At 47.3% G+C, this 20,552-nt stretch overlaps 1 protein-coding gene across 1 annotated transcript in view; it reads right to left on the reverse strand.

Moving 5' to 3' along the window:
• The window catches only part of MYBL1 (MYB proto-oncogene like 1), a 610,566-nt gene that overhangs the window by 204,755 nt on the left and 385,259 nt on the right, over positions 1-20,552 (reverse strand). The gene's annotated exons all lie outside the window — the stretch shown is intronic.

A 20,552-nucleotide genomic window follows, 5' to 3' on the forward strand; every position in this document is an offset into this window, starting at 1 on the left:
CGTCGTGTTGGTTGCAGTACCACATAGCAGAGGTGTTGTCCGCGACCATCTGAACTAGCCTTCGCTTGATGGCAGGGAGGAAGGCCTTTAATACCAAACCGATTACTATCAACTCCAACAAAATTATGTGTAGCTGATACTCCACCAGAGACCAGAGTCTTCTGATCTGCACCTCTCTCAGATGGCTGCTCCAACCCTAGAGTAACACATCTGTGACCATTGCGAGCTCTGGGTGGGGAAGGAAAAGGGGTCTGCTGTTTACCCAGTCATGGTTCGCCAGCCACCAATGCAGATCTTTTGCAGTTCCCTCGGAGATCTGGACGATGTCGGAGAGACTGCCCTGATGCTACGACCGCTGGGACTTCAGGTCACACCACAGAGCCCGCATACGCCAGTGGGCATGGGTTACCAGCAAGATGCAGGAGGCCATGAATCCCAGAAACTTCAGAGTAAGTCTCACCAAAATCAAGGATAGAGGCTGAAACATTGGAATCATAGCCGGAATATCCTGGGTTCACCAGAGGATGGGCCCAAAACAGCATTGTGTTCATAGTGTCTCTGATGAAAGGGAGCACCGTAGAGGGAGTCAGATGTGACTTCGGCCCATTGAATGCAGGATAACCGGCATAGTCTGGAGTTGTGCGACGGCTGCCTGGGCGAGCCCACCTTCAACAACCAGCCGTCAAGGTAGGGAAAGCCTGGAACACCTGGCCTCCACAGCTGAGCTGCAACCAACGCCATCATCTCTGTGAATACCTGTGGGGAGCTGGTAAGGGAGAACAGCATATGAAGTGCTTGTGGCCTACCTTGAACCACAGGTAACATCTGTGGGCTGGCAGAAAGGGTTTGTGAAAATAGGCACCCTGCAAGTCCAACGCTACTGTTAGAAGGAAAACGCTACTTACCAGTATGCATCTGTTCTTGGCATGTAGAGCTGCAGAGTTGTACACTTAGCATTAGATCGCCACCTGGTGTTGGGCTTGGATAATTGCAGGTTGTTGTTGTCTTGGAAGAAGTCTTTGTAGTCACGAGATAGGCGACTCCTCCCTTGGACAATACTGTGCATGGGCATCGGCTCCATCCTTAGATTGTTTTTCGCCATGTTGGGAAATGATGGAGTTAGTATAAGTAAAGAAAAAAAAAAAAGGATGTCCATGCGTGTGCACCTAAGTAAGATGAAAAACTGGAACGGATACAAGTCCCGGGGAGGCGGGAGAGCGTGTACAACTCTGCAGCTCTATATGCCAAGAACAGATGCATACTGGTAAGTAGCATTTTCCGTTCGAGGCATAGGATCTGCAGATTGTACACTTAGCATTGATTGTACAGCAGTATCTCCCCTAGCGGTGGTCTCTTGTATCCGTTGCAGTTATTTGAAAGAGAGTTTTAAGAACAGCTTGGCCTACTGCAGCTTGCTGCTTGGCTTGCACATCAACACAGAAGTGTTTAGTGAAGGTGTGTGTTGTAGACCATGTTGCTGCTTTGCATATGTCTTCTAAGGGGATGTTCCCTAAGAAAGCCATGGAGGCTCCTAGCTTGCGTGTGGCGTGCGCTCTAGGAGGAACTGTTAATGTACGTTTTGCTTTTTGATAGCAGACTTGCATACATTTTACAATCCACCTTGCAATTCCACCCTTAGAGATGGGGTTGCCTTTATGAGGTGGAGAGAAAGATACAAATAATTGATTTGTCTTCCGAAAAGATTTAGTCCTATCTATATAGTAGAGAAGAGCTCTTTTTTTTTTTGGTTTAAATCTTTTATTGAAGCATTAACACAATAGACATAGGACACAACAACGGCACGGGCGAGCATGCGGTCGCCCCGCCAGAAACAGGTACCCCGCCTCTCCCCAGCGGTTGGGCCCATCGAAGCTGTGTAGAACGTGACTTTGAAAGCTGGGGAGGCCCTGCAGACGACGTTAAGCGTTAATCCGGTCCCCTGAACACCCAGCCCTCCCCCACCCCTCCCCCCCCCTTCCCGCTGCCCACCCACAGGTCCCCCTCCCCGGTGTGGCATTCGCGAAGATATCAATTCTCCCAGTGTCGGCAAGATAGGTGGCGGTCAGGTAGGTGAGCGGGGCTCCCCTTGGAAATCGCTTGGGAGCCTGAGCACCCTGAGGTATTTTGGGCAGGTGATTTCATTAAACTCCTCTGAAAGGAGAGAGACGAGGGGTTGCCATGTATCTAGAAATGTGTCACTGGTTTGGGTAAGGGAGGCCTGTATCTTCTCCATGCCCATGATATACCACAGGCGGTGGAGCCATCCCGTATGAGTAGGTTTTCTAGAGGTGCCCCAGAGAGACAGAATATGTTGGGTGGCTGCCCCCATCGCCAATCCCATCTGTTTGCCCCTGATAGATTTGAGAGGGAACGTGATGGCATTGGGAAGGCCAAGGATTGTATATGCTGGGAATCGTGGAATTTCGGTGTCGAAATGCTTGTCGAAGCTCTTGAGCACTTCCTCCCAATACCCTTGAACCTCTGTGCATTCCCATAGGATGTGGGTGAGTGTCCCTTGTTGCCCGCACCCTCTCCAGCACCTAGGGTCCCTGCGTGGGTTGCCTTGATGTAGCCGTGCCGGTGTGAGGTGCCAGTAGTACGCTATTTTCACCGCCGCTTCCTTACTGGCTACATTGCGGGCGGTGTGGTGAGCTCTGAAGTATATGTCCTGCCACTCCCTGTCTGTGAAGGTGCGCCCCAGTTCATGTTCCCATCTGTTCTGTCCCGCCGACCGTGTAGCAGGGGAAGTGGGCTAAGCATCAGGTATAGGTCAGTGATTGCGTGTCTATCAGGTTTTTTCGTGTGGAGCCATTTTTCATAGTCTGTCAGGGGTCTGCTTACGTGAGGTTGCACGTCTTTGTCTGTGAGCCAGTGTCTGAGCTGGAAGTACTGGAAGCGTTGTATCTGTGGAAGTTTGTAATAATCTTGTAACGTGCGAAGTTGCATAAAGCCCTCGGGGTCGAAGAGATCGCCAGCCGCTTTGCATTCTGATTCTCGCCATTGCGAAAATGACCCGGGGGCCAGTCCCGGAGGGAACTCCGGGTTCTCCAACAGGGGGGACATCGGGGACGGGAACGTGGTAAGGCCTTTCGGCCCCGCTACTTTGTCCCATACCTGCATTATCGTCCTCGTAATGGGGGATTTCTTGAGATATGAGGGCCTGTCCGTGCGTCTCAGGAATGGGATTAGAAGAGCTCTTTTAATGTCTAGGGTATGTAGAGCTCTTTCTGCTACAGAGTCCGGGTTTTGGAAAAACACTGGTAACTCTACAGATTGGTTTAAATGAAAAGGAGTAATCACTTTTAGAAGGAATTTAGGATTAGTTCTTAGAACAACTTTGTTACGATGGAGTTGTAAGAAAGGTTCTTGTATAGTGAACGCTTGTATCTCACTTACTCTTCTAGAGAGGTGATAGCAATAAGGAAAACTGTTTTCCATGTGAGGAATTGCAGTTCACATTTGTGTAGATGTTCAAAAGGGGGTCCCATGAGCTTTGTAAGAACCACGTTAAGGTTCCACACTGGAAGAAGGGAGGGGGAACGAGGTCAGAGGAAATATCCTATATCTCAAGACTGGGAGGTCGTGTTGGCGGCGTTGGAGGAGATAGACCTTAACCCGTCACAAGGGGATGGAGTGTAGAGACTACACACAGCACGGGGGTTCCTTAATGAGAGCTGTTGGTACCCGAGGGAGCGCACAGATTACTTGGACTCATTACATGACAGTGTACATACTAGATAGGGTCAGCTGGAAATAGCTCATGGAGGATTCCACTGCCACCAGGAGGAGGGAGGGTTAGGGAACGGGAGGGTTAAATGGGGGGGGGGGGGGGGGGGGAGAGTTGCTGAGATTTTTCTTTTTGTTTCCTTCCTATTGTAATTCAGTAATATATTGAGGACATACTGTTGTTCCTCATTAATGCGGGAAATATGATATATGTGTATGCAATATGTCAAAGATAACCGAGGACATTCTGTTACTAACTCTACTGTGCAGGACTTATATGTAATTCTGCAATCAAGGCAAGACTTTATTGGGGGGAAAACTGAACAATTGGCTTAAGACTGCATTGGTTTATATGTAGCTGCTTTATTTTATCATGAACAGCTGGAAATAAAGTGTTAAAAAAAAAAGGTTCCACACTGGAGAAGGTGGTAACCTAGGTGGAATGATTCTTTTTAATCCTTCCATAAATGCTTTAATTGCAGGTACTCTAAAGAGAGACAGATGTTCTCTGTTCTGTAAGTATGCCGCAATTGCTGCCAGGTGCAGGCGTATGGATGAATATGCCAAGTTACACCTTTGTAAATGTAGAAGGTAGCAAATGATATTTTGGATAGATGCATCTAGGGGATCAATTTGATTATTATTGCAGTAAATGGCAAATCTTTTCCAATTAGCCACATAACAAGCTCTGGTAGTAGGTCTCCTGGCCTCTTTAATGATGTTCATACTGTCTGGTGGTAGCTTAAGATAACCAAACTCTAAGACTTCAGGAGCCAGATCGCTAAATTCAGTTGTTTTGGGTCTGAGTGTCTGATTTCTCCATGGTTCTGTGTTAACAGGGAGGGTGTGAGCTGTAACTTTTGATGTGAAACCAGAAAGAGATCCAGCAGTGTGGTGAACCACGGTTGGCGTGCCCATGTGGGAGTTACCAGGATTAGTTTGAGCGACTGTTGTCTGAGCTTGCACACTACTAATGGAATCAGTGGGTGAGGCGGAAAAGCGTATGCAAATCTGCCTGACCAGTTCATCCATATCGCATTGACCTTGGACAATGGGTGTGGAAACCTGGCGGCGAAGGTTGGGCATTTTGCATTTTCATGGGTGGCAAACAGATCTATGTGTGGATGACCCTACCTCTGGAAGAATGGCTGAAGAACTTGTGGATGTAGTTCCCATTCGTGAATCTTTTGTGACTGCCGACTTAACAGATCTGCTATCTGATTGTGAACTCCTGGAAGGTGTTCTGCCAACAGATGTATATTTTGAGGAATGGCCCATCTCCAAATGTTCTGTGCAAGCTGGGACAGTTGAAGAGAGTGCGCCCCCCCTGTTTTTGTATATAGTACATGGCTGTCATATTGTCCGTCGGATTAAGACAGCTTTGTTTTGTACTTGTAGTTGAAAAGTCTTGAGTGCTAAGAATATGGCTAGCAGCTTTAGATGGTTGATATGGAACAGTTTTTGTTGATTGTTCCATTGATCTTGAGTTTTATGATGTAAGAGATGGGCTCATCCTGTGAGAGATGCGTCTGTTGTGAGCACTAACTGTGAAACAGGTTCGAGGAACGGCCGTCCCTTTGTCAAGATTTTGGTGTTCCACCATTGCAGAGAGTGATGCGTGCGGCTGTCCACCAACACCAGGTCTGTTAGTTGACCTTGAGCCTGGTTCCACTGTTGGGCTAGGCACTCTTGTAACAGGCGCTTTTTCAATCTTGCGTGTGGTACTATGAAGATGCAAGATGCCATCATGTCTACTAATCTCATTAACACTCTGGCTTGCAGAGATTGCTGTTGTTGGAAGACTGTGACTAAGGCTTGAATGCTCTGTATCCTTGCTAGACTGGGATACGCTAGAGCTGTAGATGTGTCTATTGTAGACCCTAGATACTGGTGTACATGAGAAGGCTGCAGGTGCGGCTTGGTGTAGTTGATCGTGAACCCCAAGTTGTGCAATGTTTGAATTGTTTGACGTGTGTGCTGGACACATTGTTTGAATGACTTGGCTTTTTGAGCCAATCATCTAGATAACGGAAGACATGTATCTGCTGCCTTCTGAGATGTGCTGCTACTACTGCTAAGCACTTTGTGAACACGCGTGGTGCTGTTGTTACCCCAAATGGAAGGACTTTGAACTGATAGTGTTGTCCTTGTATTACAAACCTTAGGTACTTTCTGTGAGCAGGGTGTATAGGAATGTGAAAGTAGGCGTCCTTTAGGTCTAGGGTTGAAAGGAAATCGCCTTGTTGCAGTAGTGGGAGCAATTGTGCAGAGTGATCATATGAAAATGATCTGATTGTATGTACTGATTGAGGGACCTGAGGTCGAGAATTGGTCTTAGTGTCCCATCCTTATTGGGAATTAGAAATACAGCATGTAAACCCCTGCTCCCTGTTCTTCTAAAGGAACCAATTGAATGGCATCCTTTTGTAAAAGTGACAAAACTTCTTGTTGGAGCAGAGCCAGGTGGTCTGTAGACATTGAACGCTGCCTGGGAGGTATGTGTGGAGGGGTTACTGTAAGTTCTAGGCAGTAGCCATGTTGGATAATCTGTCTCACCCACTTGTCTGTTGTAATTGAGTTCCCGACAGGCAGGAACTGTGTTAATCTGCCCCTTACAGGAGTGGAATGCTGTTGGGGGAGCAAAGGGAAGTCACTGCTTTGTGGCAGAAGAGGATTGATTGCTGTTGTTACCGCGACCTCTTCCTTTGTTATTATTGCCTCTGTATCCTCCTCTAAAATATCCCTTGTTAGAGGATGTTTGTGTGTGAGATTTGAAAGATGTTGTAGTGTCTGCTCCAGTTTGTTTGGAGCCTCCTCGGTAGAAGGAGCAACGAAAGGAACCTCTAACAGGTGTGGACTGTAAAGCCCCCATAGACTTGGCGGTGTCCGTATCTTTCTTCATCTTTTCGAGTGCAGTGTCCACTTCTGGGCCCAATAACTGGTTCTGATTAAATGGTTGGTTTAAAATAGTAGTTTGCACTTCCTGTTTAAACCCGGAAATGCGTAGCCACGCATGTCTCCTAAGTATGACACTAGTATTCACAGCTCTAGATGCGATGTCTGCCACATTTAGTGCACATTTTATTGAGGCATTTGAAATTTACTTGCCTTAATGTATGAGGTCAGTTACCTGAGCTTTATATTGATCTGGTAGGAGTTCAAGTCGTTTTTCTAATTGATCATAATGGGCCCTATCGTAACAAGAGAGGAGGGCTTGTGTATTAGCTATACGCCATATGTTAGTGGCTTGTGCAGCTATTCTTTTACCGGACGCATCATTTACTTTGGATTCTATGTCTGGTGGGGGTGCTTCACCAGAAGTTTGAGAATTTGCCCTTTTCCTAGCATTGGACACAACTAAAGAATCTAATGGTAGGTGTCCTTTACTGTAGACTGTGTCTGTGGGTGCAGGTCTATATTTTTTCTCAATTCTGGGGTTTAAAACTCTAGTGCATACAGGGTCTTTAAATACCTCTGGAGCATGTTTAATGACTCCTTTAATCATGGGAAGAATTTGAACAGACCGTTGAGACCGTTCAAAGGTATCTAAGAGAAAATCCTCCTCAGTCTCATCAGAATGCATAGTGACTTTATGGTAAGCAGCAGCTCTGTTTAACAAATGACCCAAACCAATGTTATCCTCTGGAGGGGAAGGTTTTGAAGGGTATAAATGTGGGTCAGGAATATCAGGCGCATTTTGTGGGTTTGGCAAGTCCCATATAACGTCATCCACGGGGTATGAGAAAGGCTCATCTATATTATCCCCTCCACCCAGACCATATTCATGATCATCATGTTGAGGTGAATGTGATGATAAAAGTGGAGAATGTGCAGGAGAGATTTGAGGTGATATGTGAAGAGGAACAGGAGAAGAAGGAGGAGGAGGAGGTATAGGAAAGGAAAAGTGCATCGGGATGTAGCACAGTCCTTTTTCTTGGCAGGAACCACAGGTGTGGGTGGTGCATCTGCTGGTCTTGTGAAGTGTAGCTTCTACATGACCTGTTCTTGGGTTGATGTAGATCTTTTTTTGTTGAGGATCTGTCAAGAAAAGTTCCTCCTCATGTGCAACCTTCTTGGGCGTCGATTTTTTCAGTTCCATTAGAGGTTGTTTTGTATGTTTAGCCTTGGGAGGTGCTTAAACGTCCTTTGGCACAGTTTTTGGCACCGCAGGTGTTGTTTTTGGCTTGGTAGGCAGGTGCGAGGGCTCGGGCACATTGGAATAAGGCCATGTGGGGGTTCAGCACTGAAGGAGTTTTTGGTGTGGGAGCCGGTGTCTTCGGCTTCGAGGCGTCCGACGATGGCTTCCCACTTTTATGTTTAGGAGTGGACGGCTTTGGAGCTGGCATTTATTTCGGTGCCGATTTAGGCTTCGGTGCCGAGAGGTCTTTCTGTGTCGGTGCCGAGCCATCCTTTGGTTTCGGTGCCGAGCTAGCTTTGGGTTTTGGTGCAGATGGAAGAAGTGGAATCGGCACTTGTGGCTTGCTTGGTGCCGAGGCACTAGAAGGCTTAGTTGTTTTCTTCGGAGCAGGGCTCGAAAGCGGGGCTTTCGAATCTGGCGTTCGGTCTCGACTGGGCCCAGCGGGCGGATTGCTGACCTTTGCCTTCGGTTTAGGAACTGCATGTAGTGCAGGGGCAGTAGTACTCACGCGCTGACCCGATGGAATGGAGTCATCTGAGTCGTCTGCCTCTGATACGATCTGGAGATCAGGTGAATCTTCTTCGGGAACGAGCGGAACCTCTTCAGTGAAGATATCCTCTGGTTCCGGGGCAGATCTCCTCATTTCGTGTCGACGGGCCCTCCGATCCCGGATGGTTTTCTTTGATCGAAAGGATGCACAGGCTGTGCAGGTTAATTCGTCGTGTTCTGGCGATAGACAGAGGTTGCAGACCTCGTGGTGATCGCCATGTGGAAACTATGCTCGCCATACCGGGCATCTTTTGAACAGAGTTCTTTCCATGAGGTGTAGGCCGCACGGCGTCAATAGGCCCAACGGCCTGCGTGGATGGCCGGAATCAAACTGATGGCGTCGAAAACTATTGTAGTTGATGTCGAAGGTAGTTTTTAGAAGTTTGAGGAAGTTTTTGAGCTTCGAGGTGCTTGAAAAGTGTTTATCTAGCCGGAGCAGAGAAACTTTCATCCAAACCCAGGGGTGGAAAAAAACAATCTAAGGATGGAGCCGATGCCCATGCGCTGTATTGTCCAAGGGAGGAGTCACCTATCTCGTGACAACAAAGACTTCTTCCAAGACAACAACAACCTGCAATCATCCGAGCCCAACACCAGGTGGCGATCTAATGCTAAGTGTACAATCTGCATCTCATATGCCTCGAACATTGGGTTTCTGGTTGGCAGAGGTATGCATCCTGTCGAAGCAGGAACCACAATTCTAGTCAGGGTATGCCACAACACAGCATAAATTATACTGTGCTCACCCTCTGGTAGCTTGGCACAGAGCAGTCAGGCTTATCTTAAGGGGCAATGTGTAAAGTATTTGTGCAACAAACTGTAACACAGTGATAATACCACGAAAAGAATCCACACCAGGTTAGAAAAATAGATTATGCTTTTATAATTAAAACAAGACCAACATCCAACAAGCTGAAATCGAGATATGAATTTTTAAGGAATAAATGTAAAATAGAGCTTATAAGCACTAAGCATTTAAATGGGATATCTGGTTGCGCTGGACTGGGGCTGACCGCGATGGAGCGCTGGACAGATACAGGGACCCATTAGGGCCAGCGGAACTAAAGTACCTTGATTCCGGATGCGTTGTTGTCAACGAAGATGCAAGGTGCATCCGAATCGATCCGTCAGTGTTGAGCCACACAGTGGATGAGATGCATGGATTTTCTCCACAGAACTCCGGCTATGCGTCAGTTTCACCTGCGAGGTGTTTGGTTCTGAATGCAATGCACGGCTGCTGCTCCCCGTAGCAGACGATGCGTTGATTCCGGAGGGAGTGCACTGGTTCCGAAGACAATGCACTAGGTCCGTTCCATGCACCGACTCACACAAAGGCGAAGATGTGTAGGTTCTGATGGGGATGTGCGTATTCTGGTTGAAGCAGCACTTTATACCCACTTCCAAGGGCACCACTAAGCAGAGCAAGACTTGCAGCAAGGTTCTTTTATGAACCATCTTCCCTTTATTTGCCCCAGAAAACCCTACAAAGAGATGCCCATCTTCATGAAGGCCGCTTGTACGATCAATGTAAAAGCTCAATGCTCTTATAGAATCGAGTCAAGGGAGTCTATTCTCCTCCTTGGTAGGATGAGGTGGAGCGAAAAATGTTGGCAAAGTGTTAGATTGGTTATCACGGAAAGATCCAACAACTCTGAGTAAGAAGGCTGCCCGGATTCTCGAAATACCCTATCCAAACAGAAGGATATGGGCCAGTGGCACCGAGCGCGCCTGTAGTTGACTTGTGCAGTCGCAAAGGTGATGGCAATCAGGAAGACTGTTTTGCGTGTCTATAGTCTCCGGAAGCAGCTGTCTAAAGGATGAAATGGCATGTGTTGGGACAGGAATGTTCCCTGCATGATGTACAGTGTGCACCCTACCCTGCACGCCTTAACTCTATACATGTGCTCCCGGCTTTTTGATTTTGGTCATGAAAGAAAATAAGTTACTTACCTGTAAATGCAGTTATCCAGTGTTGGATTTTCAAGCATGTGAATCTATGAAAGATACCCCAATACTAGAGAACACAGAAATCCCATGTGCGCGCATTGACCTAGGCCTAGTCTGAGGACAATACTAGGTTCTGACCTAGTCCTGAAGTGGGAGGGTCACACCAATCGTACCCTCAGTGTCAAAACCATACCACTCTCATCATGGGTTTATTGCATGGAACACGGGGTGGCAGCGTACTGTGTTAGTGAATTATAATGACAGGTTTTTTACCTGAGAGATATGCGTGCATGTCTACTGGCCCATTGACCTACAATTCTGCTGCTCACGATGAACCTGGAATCCTAAACAAAAACTTCCAGGTATTGTGCACATATGCTAAAAGCAGAAGTATGCCTTGCAGGAGTGTTGCCAACCTGCAGGTTTTATTTTGGAAGCCATAAACCTGAACCAGAGTACAAGATACAGGAGAGGTTGGTTTTCTCATGACAGCATATGTGTATTGTCGGAATCTCCTAGGTGGAAGGAGGAGCACCAGAAAATATGGTGTGGAAAGGGACGATTGGCTTTGCTCAGATGTGCTGGTGCCATTCCTGATAATTGGGACTGGAATTACTGATTATAGCGTCCACTTGGTGGTTAGCAAGCGGTACAGGGTGAGGCCTGCAGAATCTGTTAACAGGGCAGAGTGCTTTGAAGCGCACAGATTCTTGTCTCTTCCTGATCTCTGAAGTAGGGTTGTAAATAATTGGGTGCACCTTGCTCTTACCTCGTTGAACTTTTGTGCTGGGCACTCCACATGGAGACTGTCCTGCCGGGCAGAGCATTCTTGCAGACACCGGCCAGGCCTGGCAAGTGGTCAGGCCAGGACATCTGAAAGGGGAACCACCCCAAACTGGTTGCAAGAAACAGACCTGGAATACCCACCCTCAGACTGCAAAAGCAGTATGAAGAGAAGAGCTTACAGCCCATTGTTGTTTGTTGATGTGGCCTCTTCTACTGAGGAGGGGGTACTCTGCAGAATACTCAGGGACTTCGAAGCAGCCAAGAGTTGAGTCACACTGAAAGCTAACTGCCAAGAGGCAAGGGAACACAGCCTGGAGAATCTTAAGAAGGGATTACTGACTGTCCTGGGTGCCAACATATCTTGCCTGTGAGCGAGGCAAGGAAAACACCAACCCTGCAGGAGCGGCTCACGGAAGGAGCTGCTGTAATTGGCCCTGGTGGAGGGTGCTTCCGACAGAGAATCAGGACGCAAGGGCGCAGAAGGTATCATAGTACTGCCAGGTTGGGCAGCGCGATTGTCGCAACATCCCCTTGCTGTAGCAACTAGGCCCCAGCACCTGTAGTGACCCAATTGTATTTGGGATTGGCTCCTGCTGGTGGCCTGTGTGCTAGTGACATTGCCATGTGTATTATTGGGTCGAAACCTGTCCTGAAGACAGTGATCACAGAGGTAACTTGGGGGCATCTAGCAAAGATTCAAGGTTGTTGCCTCAAGGCACTGTGTGCTGCAGATAGGGTTTTGCGCCTGCTCCACCAAAGAATTGTTATTTGTGTATGGGAGGGAGGACAGCTGGATTACAGGTTTGAGCTAACCTAGATACAACGTGAAGGGGAAGAAGCATGAGTTGCACCATCAGTTTACCTGATGGACCCCGACCTTGCTACTAGGAGTAACCCGCTAGAGTCAGGTGACAGTCTAATCAGCAGAGGCTCCTGAGAGCACAAGATCCCACACCAAGAAATTGGGTATTTGTGTATAACTGAATGTGTAGTGACCTATGTTTTTGTATAATAAAAGTTCTTATATTTTCAAAAAAAGAGAAGCACTGCGCTGGACTTTGATTTTATTGCACTGTTTGGTGGTTTGTGGTGGGGGAATTTATTCTTGAGCCTGACTAACCTCCCGGAAAAAGCAGTGAGCATTTGCCTACGTTACCACTGAGTGTCAAGTGCAGAAAGCGTTGTATTCAGCCCAGTCTACAGAGCCATAGTAGGGTCACCTCCAGGACAGCAGAGGTTAAGGCCTCAACCCCCACGGTTGTGGCCGAGTAGCCCCTACTTGTCCCGTGGCTTCCGGAGCAGAGTGTGACAGCTTACATACAAGTAATATCAACACTAATCTCAAGTCCTATTGCTGCATGACAAACAGATTCAGAGGATACATGCAAGTCAGACCTTTGATAAAACACATCCCAACTGGATGTTTAAATAGAGGAGACTGATCAGGTTAACACAAAACTTCCACACAGATGAGCATTAACTGTAACCCACTGCAAGGCCTTGCCCAGCTAGTACCACCACATTTGAAAGTTTGACCTGCAGAGGGTCTGAATGATGGGCGCACACATCAGGCAACACATTTCTACTGAGGACCATCAGACTTTGTTTGTCAAACCTTAGCTCAACTCTGGATAGATGTTCCTTTGTTGAAGCCTGATTGCTCAAAGCCACAAGTGTAAAGCACTTAATCAGCACCAAAACAATTGAAGAAGAAATGCACAAGACACTCCGGAAATCCAACACCAATTCTTTTTTTTAAACTGTAGTTTTATGAATCTATGGACACCAAAACGAAAAAGATCCACAGTAGATAAAGATTTTCAAAGAAACAATAGATTAAGACTTCTCACTCAACCGCAGAGAAGCACTGACTAATCCACAAATTTGACACTTAAAAACGTTTTCGGCAAAAAGTTACATCAAGGGTGAAAGAGGTTACTTTGGGTAACCTATTCCGGTAGGGAGCCAGTCAGGGAGACCATCAACAGAAAAGTTACATTGACAAGGTAAGCAGTCTCCAGTCTAGTTCAAGCCTCTCTGGCCAGTTGCCACAAACTTCTTTGGAGTGGTCCTGATGCAAGGGATACAGGATGCTGTGTGGTCAACTGAGGATTTCCTAGGGCTACTACTCAGTCCTTGGTCCTGGTGAAGTGACTTTCGCCACAAGGGTTGATGTCCCTTGTAGCTGAACTACTGGGCTGCAGTCAGAGCCAAGCCAGAGGTTCCCCTTTTCTGATGCTAGTTCTCCCTCTGGGCAACCAAACTACTCTGATGGCTCTCTTGGATTCAGCCGACTTGGGTGCAACTTTTAAGCGTCAGGTCTCGAGCTCCAAGGCTGTGCTGTGACGAGAAGCGGTGATGTGGACTACCAACTTGCCCAAGCAGGCTTTCTCTGGTTTTGTGGTCCTGTGTTGCGAACAGGAACTCAGCCGACTGACTGTTGGAGTCTCTGCTTCTGGCTGGGCTACAGGGACAACTACACCATGAGTAGGACACCACAGGTACAGTTCTCTTTTCACTTACCCACGGAGCAGCACGTGCAGTCCAACTTCGGTGCAGCCTCTATTTGGCAAGTCCTCGGTCAGCAGGGCCGTCCTTTTCGGTCTTCTTCTTCAATCTAGACAAGATCCAAGTTCTGGGGGCCAGTGATGCCTCAGGTCCAGAAAGTGCCCGTAGGGGAGCACACGGTCAGTAGCCAATGGGGTTCTTGGATCACTCCCCACTGATGGCAAGTTCCTGTGAAGTGTGGCATCTAGCTATACCAGAGTGCTCTAGTCTGCTCACTTCCAAAACGGCTGAGCCCCTCTCTCAGTGTGTGGCGATTGGGGTGTAGCTTCGCAACCACGGAAAAACAGTCTACCAGGATTTTTCCCTTGCTGTCCCCAGTGCCCTCTGTCTACATAGACAAAGGAGCAGTCCCTCTCACGTATGCTTGCCCTTTTGTCATCAAAGGCAGCTTCCCCTTTGAAGATCACCTTTTCAGCTCAAACCCTGTGTTGCTTCTCCTGCCGGACAGCCCGAATAAAATGATTCCTACGTGTGGGACATCAACTCATTGATTGAAAAACCCCATAGATATCAGAAGTTGGCCTGTCCTTCGAGCCTGTCTTGTTTATCCAGTTGTCAAAGTACGGGAACAAATGTAACCACAACATCATTGCAGCGATCACGGCCATCGCTTTAGTGAACACCAGAGAGGTCGAGGTAAAGAAAAGGGAAGCAGAGCAAACAGTAAGTATTCCAACCCAACTGTACACTGCAGATAATGACTATGGGACTGCAGTCGCGCATGTGAAAATACGTGTCCTGAAAGTCCAGGGACCCCACCCAGTCTCTTGGGCCCAGAGAAGAAAGACTCAGGGACATATTGAGTAACTCTGAGTACCATCAAGAACAAGTTCATTATCTTCGGTTACACTCTTTCTGATGGATACTCTATCTAACCACAGATTACTCGCCTTATGAATACCCCATACGCCTGACTGAATTCGATGAATTTTTGCAAAAGTTCCCTTGTATGCCGCGGTAGGTGGCGTCGTGCGGCTCTATGTCGGATCTGTTCCACCCGGGATGTGACGTCGGGTTCCTATATAGCTGGCACCTCCACGGGCTGACATCAGTTTCTTTCTGATATCTGTCCGCACCGTTGGGCGCAGATACTTCAATATTCAGATAGTGTCAAAGTGTAGAGCTCTAGATATGCTTATTAATAAGGACAAGATGAGTCCATTCCACAGAACAGGGAGATGGATGGGCCAGTGAGGAATCTGTGGAAAGGCCATTACCACATGTAAGTAACTTGTTCTTTTGATGGGTACTTCTAAGAGCAGATTCTTCACCAACAGGCAAAACGCTCCTCCCTTCCTCCTGACCTGATTAACCAGGCAGTAGTACTTTGTGAACGTGTGGTGGGAAGCTCAAATCCTGTGAAACAGCTTGTCTGGAAAGAAGTAGGTGTACTGCTGCTGAACATACAGTGTCTGAAATTCACTCATGCAATGAGCTGATGTGATTTTTATGAGGAATGTCTTCAGGGTAGGTACACGCAGAGAACAACTGTGCATAGGTTCAAATGGCCCACACATGACTAAAGGGAGAACCAAAATAAAGTCCCACTGAGGCATCACAAGCAACTTTAGCAGGAACATATGTGTCAGCCCTTTAAAAAAATGCATCAGAATAGGCGATCTGAATACAGATGGTTGATCAGGTAAAAGAAGAAATTCTGAAAAGGCCAATAGATCATTTTTAACTATTACCAACACAATTGTGCCTAGACATTTCGGGAGGTACACCAGACTACAAACTTCTCCCAGCATCTCACATAAACTGCTTTAGTGGAGGGGCGCCTGGCAGCCAAGAAGACACCTACTACTTCAGAATGAAAATCAAACGCCATTAATTGTTGTTGCTCAGTTTCCACGCAAGTAGGTGAAGGTAGTGAAGGCTTGAGTGCAGGGCTCTGGCCTGCTGCTACAACAGAAGGTTCTCCTGAACGGGCAGCCAGAACAGAGGACATTTGCTCATGGCCAGAAGTTTTGTGTACCACACTCTCCTCACCCAATTCGGAACCACTAGGATGACATGGGCCCCGTCTTTCAGGATCCTCTTCAGAACTCTGGGTAAAAGAGGTAGAGACGGAAATGCGCATAGGAATCGAGAGCTCCAATCAATAAGAAAGGCGTCCTCTAACTGACACTTTCACTGAGGTGGAGAAAAAATGAAGCCTGGAATGTCCCTGTAGCTGGAAGATGTCATGTGCCACCTTCAAGTGCAGCACCCATTTGTGACCCACTGGCTTACCTGACCCAGCAGGAAGCATCTGTGGGCTTTCAGGATGGAGATGTGGCAGTAGGTGTCCTGCAGAAACAAAACCACCTGCCACTCTCCTGCATCTAGGAAAGACAAGGCTTGGGCCTGGGTGAGCATATTGAACTTGTCCTTCAAGAGGAGGAAGCTCAGAGGGTGAAAATTGAGGACAAGTCAGACACCACAGTCCTTTTCTACTGTACCAGAAAGTAACAGGAATAGCAACCAGTCCCGATTTCTGATACTAGCACACTCACTATGGCTCTCCTGGCCAAGAGAGCTTCAACTTATCCTCAAAGTATGGATAAATGGTCCTTTGGGAGGCTTTGTGGCATAAGAGGCAAGTGGGGGAGTGCGGAGGCCTGGGTACTGAAAGACAGATCCTTGGCCTCTGCCTCATAAGGCTTTAGAGGCCTGTTGATGCTGAGGCACTGTCTGATGCTATCTCTGTTGGAACCCTCTTCCGTAGCTTAGAAAGGTGCGAAACTGCTGGGGAAACTGTTGTATAGGTGGTGCCAACCGAAGAGAGCACACTGTCGCTTTGCTCTCTTTAAAGGGATTCAGGGATGAGTCTGTCTGGTCTCTGAAGAGACGTACGCTATGGAATATCATGTCCATAAGGGACTGGTGAACGCCACTCGGAAATCTGTGGAGTGAATCCAAGCATGGCGCCGAAGCATCACATTGGTCCTGACTGCCCTACCCAAGCAGTCAGTAGTGTCCAAACCCAATCGGTTAGGGTGCTTCACTGTTTCTTGGCGATCCTGAATAAGTCGTGAGATTGGGCCCAACGTCATCTGGGACAAGATTTCTGTCATCATATCCCATACGAGTATCTCCCCAGATGCAAGCTGGGGTTTAGCGTTCTAAAACGAGGCTGCCAGAGGAGAAAATCTGTTTCATAAATGCATCTGTATACATTCTGACTGTCTGGTGGAATATTCGGAAACACATTTTGATTTAACCTGCTTGTGGAAGCCTGTACCACAACGCTCTCTGGAGTTTGGTGTTGCATGGGAATGGCAGGGTCCCCAGAGCAGGCCAGAGTTGACTGGAACTTTGACTATTAACTGGAGGGGGGGGGGGCTGATTCCTCTGGAGACACAGTGGGAGCATGGAAGTCAGTGCCAGGGGGTATATCAAGTCTACTGGCATACTGTAGGTCAACTAATAGGTGTGGCTTTTGTCATCATCATCATCATGAGGCTCCTGCATTTCTTATTGGTGTGGCAAGGTCTCTGAATCAGAATGGGGATGTCTATGGTGGGCGACTCTGAGTCCGAAAGAACTACTGGCTCCCCCTCCGCCAGCGTTGCAGCCAATGTCAACACTCAGGGCTGTGGCATCAGTCCTGATGCCGTGCTTGCCTCCGCAATGGGGTCCAGTGGGACAGTCAGCATGGGGGTAGAATCTACCGTCAGTAGACAAACTGGATGCCATTGAACATTCATAGCCCCGAAGCTTTCCTGTTGGATCCAGTTAGGTACCAAATACTGTATCCAGTTAGGTACCAAATACTCTATCAATGGCTTCCTTGAATTTGTGGTGGTGTTGCAGCTTTGTCCGTGGTCCGAGGAAGTCAGGGCGCATCAAGATGGGAGCTAGTTCCCAGAACTGAGACAGAGTTTGCAGCTTGGAGATACCTGGAAAATTGCACAACTCATCATGGTGGGAGTATCAGGAGGAAGGGGAGCCGAGCTTTGACTTCTTGCATTTCTTTGACTTTTTGGCTTACCTAAAGATCTCGACTTCAAAGATGAACAATCTCAAAAGCGGACTTTAAATTTGACCGATACGTGCTTTCCCACTCTTCTGCAATTTACCTTTGCGGTCTCAATTGGTCTTCTGGTTCATCTTCGCACACTTGTCACATGACTTTGAATCATGTTTGGGCACCAGAGACAGACCTCATGGGGGTCCATCACCAACTTCTGTTTGTAGCAGTTTGAAATTGGTAGTTTTCGGAGAGGACATGTCCATTGCACACTGGAATGTTTTTATGAAAAAATCAGTGAGGCCTGACAGAATTTGAGTAAGTTTCAGATCTGCATCCGGAGCATGATGAACCATACACAGAGCCACACAATACCACTGTATCGACGAGTTAGGGCATTGCAGAGAAAATTCTCTAGATCCAGTATGGCACTTAGAGGTATACACAAGATGAGGAATCTGTGGCTAGAAGTATCTATCAGAATTTGTCAATCTGTAAAAAGGCATTCTGCACACAGAGGCAGCCCCTGCAGCAGAGGACAAGGATTTAGAGGAGAGCGGTCCTTGCTAGTGCAAACCACCCAATGCTGCTGCCATGGCTCCTGCCTTGATTGGCTGGGACTGCTGGTGCTGCATAGGTTGGGGAAGCAGGTGCCGTCTGTAGGCTTGTCCTCTGGAATAACCCCTAAAAGTCCTGCACTGTTGACAGAGTTGTTTAGCAGGACACAAGGATCCCAAGGATCGTGTTGTAGCTGGATTGTCCTTTTATCGTTTGTACACCAAATAAGCCTTCTAATCAAACAATCTGGAACCATCAAACAGCACGTCCATAAGGGACACCTGGATAGCCCCTGAAAATCCAGATTCATCCAGACATGCCTTGTAAGCACTACACTGGTACCATTAGCTTTGACCGCACAGTTTGTGTAGCCCAATCCAACAAGCAAGACATACCTCAACAGGTCATGGACTTCATGTATCCTTGGAGCTAACGAGGCCCTGAGGTCTTCCAGGACGGCTGATGAGATCTCACTGACCAGGTCCCATAGAGTATGGATGTACTTGTCCAGAAGGTGCATAGGATTCAGCAATCTCAAGGCTAAACTAGCCAAAGAAAAAATTCTGTTTCAGGTTGAAAAATCACTTGGAGTGACTACGTGTTGATGCTTGTACCACAAGGGTACAGCATAGGATGCCTTCTCAGACAATAAGGATCACCAGAGCCTGGCCTATGGCGCCTGGCAACAAACAGACTCATTGGAGGGTCTGAGTGGGGCTTAGGCCAAGTGGCCAGAAGGGTGGCTAAGAGTCTTGTTCAATGGAAAAAGTTGCTCCAAAGAAGTTGGACGAGCTTAAATGATCTCAGTTAACATGTCTGCTTTGGACTCAACAGTTGGCAACTGTAAATAGGATACTGCTGTCATCCTCCGCACAAACCTTGAGAAAGAGGCCCATTCTTCAGTTGGTTGCTAAGGTGACAAGTCTATGCCAGTTTCTCAGGATGTATCTACCCCGCAGGCATTTTGTTTATTCAGTTATTCCCCTACCATCAGCATAGTGAAGTGGGAGCAGGTTGTCTGCCGCTTTATTATCTCAGTGTCGTGTAGAACATTTTGCATACCCTGAACCGCCTTGGAGTTGAAAAAAACATAAGGCCAAGAAGCAGAGGTTGAGGATGAGTGTTCGGTAGCAAACCGACTGGTTGCACTTTTGTGATTTCATAACACGACAGGCCTGGAGCAAGATGAAGGGTAAGGATTGGAGACTGGTGTCGGAACTGGTCCCTGAGCCAGAGCCCCTAGATTCAGCCTCAGAGACTAGCATTGTCCCTGGGGCCAGAGTGGAAGCATGGCCAGCTCGGAACAGGGAGCAGAACAAGTCCAACGAAGTCAGCTGGTACCAAGGGAGGGCCCACCAATGGAAGTCCAACTGAAACCATTTCCAGATTGGTGCAGCCCAAAGGTGCACCACAGGGATTTGGAAAGAGATGCAACACTGCATCCATAAAAGCTGATATTTGCTGCAGGGGTAGACAGTTTAGGGAATTTTAGGCATACCAGGACCAACAACTGGATCTGGATCTGAGTGAGAAGGTGTGTGCGGAGCTATATCTACTGATTGATTGATGCGCTTGCACCTCATTGCCCGACTTTGAGAGGTGGGATGAGGTATAGGTCTTCTTGCACTCATGGCATGTCTTCAACTTACCCGAAGACTTTGAGTGGAAAAAAGACTTTGGATAGGATAGACTGACTCCTTTTACAGGATCGCAAACAGCGTCAAGACTTAAGAGAGGAAGTAAGGTCCATGATTCCACTGCGACCATTCTTGTGTTCGTTGAAGAACATTTTAATTTCCTGCTCCCGGATTGCCTTTGGTTGCAAGACGGCACATTTATCACATGATTTCGTCTTGACTGGAGCCCAACTGCTAAAGGCACACATTGTGCAGTTCCTCGACAGACATCTGCTTCTGGCAGCCAAGGAACACCTTACAACTTTAAAAAGAATGTAAGGCAACTATTGCTTCATTGCATTGCACATACAACATTAGTCATAAAAAGAATTTAAGGTAACCATGGCTTCATTACATTGCACATACACTATTAATCTTAGTGGAATGCAAGTACTATGGTGCTCTTCCTCTTTCAAGTTTAGTCGCCTATACGACCATAATCAAACAGAATCATTTAAGAGGTGGAGCTCAATAAATGACAGTCCATTAAGACAGCAATGATGTACTGAAATATCAATTTAGGAGTCCAACTTTAATTTATATCGCTATTGGAACTTTAGGAGAGGTACTTCATGTAACAAACGGAGCTAAAAATCACAAAGTACACTGGATTTGTAAACTGTTACTTGAATACATTGGTGGCTAAATG

Source organism: Lissotriton vulgaris, chromosome 4_1, assembly GCF_964263255.1.
Source record: "Lissotriton vulgaris chromosome 4_1, aLisVul1.2, whole genome shotgun sequence".
In the NCBI taxonomy this organism is placed as follows: domain Eukaryota; kingdom Metazoa; phylum Chordata; class Amphibia; order Caudata; family Salamandridae; genus Lissotriton; species Lissotriton vulgaris.